A 1,459-nucleotide genomic window follows, 5' to 3' on the forward strand; every position below is an offset into this window, starting at 1 on the left:
AAGTCCACAGGACCGGACGCGGGTAGGTACACCCGACACCTACGAATCGTGATTTCCAGCGAACTACTGTATCCCGATAAAAAAGTCCCTCTAACTCCCCTCCCCTACGGTCGGCGGCGGCTTTAAATCTGGGCCGGGCCCGCAGCCGCCGTTCCGAATTAATCGAACCACAAATTTTTGCCATCTATTGATCAACCTTTCATCCATCAAAACTATTTTTGCATCTCTTAATTTTGCGAACAACACCCACCCAACGCCATCAAGCTCGAGATAGCATGCTGGTCCCACAGCTGCCCCTCCTCGGTCGGCTCTGGGTCAAACAACTCAGCCACCTACAGATCAAGAGCTGTCGGGAAGGACGCTTGCCGCCGTGAACCCGTTTCTCCGTTACTCCCGGCCCCAACGGCCTCTCAGACGGCTCTCACCCGTGCTGTCCGGGTTCGAGTCCCGGCAGTGAATGTGCGCGCGCGGAGTACCCACACCGCCACATCCACGCCGGAAATGGTACAAATTCGAGAACGTCATTGCCAAGTACCCACCGAAGCCGTACAAATGGTCGGTCCGACAGCCTGGTCGTCCGTCCGACAGCTGCCAAAACCTGGTCCGACAGCGCCGATCCGACCCGCACAAACACCAACAACCGATTAGAATGCCCCGCTCCTGCCGTTGTTCCGTGGGTGTGCCCGGAACATCCACTGCCGGGACTCGAACCCGGGTCCTACGGGTGAAAGTCGTATATCCTAGCCACCTAGACTACAGCGCACAAAAGAGAAGATTGCCTCTGCAGCCCAATGAAGTTGGTGCTGATCACAATGTCATCCTCCCAACCCACGAAGTTCTGTGCTATCAGACTCTACCCCTACTCTGTTCTCCTTCCGTTACTGTATGACCTTACAACCTTCCCCCCAGCCTATTCCTACTTACTACTGCTCCTCCCCCTACCTACATTGCAACCTAAGGGCTACTATCATTAGTCTTCTACCGGATTTTACCCATTTTCCTGTCCCTGGTTTGTACCACTTCGCTCTACCTGTCGATAACACTCCACGCCGCATGTCAGCCTGGGCGTCAGCCCGTATGAGGTGCTGTTCGGGCGGCCGTCGCATGTCGCCCGCTGCCAAAACCTGGCCCGGTCCCCCTCGAGCGCAAGCGACGGAGGATGCTGAGTCTCCTCATGCAGGACTCACCGTGCACAAAGATAAGGTACGCCGGTTCAAGTTGAGCACTGACCCCCTACTGCGGTCGCTCACGATGGAGTACCACCAGGCGCAAGACGGCACACAAGCGCCCCCGTGCGGCCCTATCCCCCGCCGAAGCATTGGCGAAGGCCCAGGTGCATGAGCTGTTCGCCGAGGAGGGGCCTGAGCCGTCAGGCGACTAGTAGGTGTGTGTGTCTGTGAGCTAGGCGACGCGGTTGAATTACTCTCATTTGTACGACTGTATCAACCCCGGCGTGGAT

At 57.2% G+C, this 1,459-nt stretch overlaps 1 non-coding gene across 1 annotated transcript; it reads right to left on the reverse strand.

Annotated features, from left to right (window-relative positions):
- Positions 1-690: 690 nt before the first annotated feature.
- Positions 691-763, reverse strand: GNI_217900. The gene has a single exon. It is a non-coding gene; the product is annotated as a tRNA-Glu (tRNA).
- Between the last annotated feature and the right edge of the window lie 696 nt (positions 764-1,459).

The sequence above is a fragment of the Gregarina niphandrodes genome (assembly GCF_000223845.1).
Source record: "Gregarina niphandrodes unplaced genomic scaffold scaffold00166, whole genome shotgun sequence".
NCBI lineage: Eukaryota > Apicomplexa > Conoidasida > Eugregarinorida > Gregarinidae > Gregarina > Gregarina niphandrodes.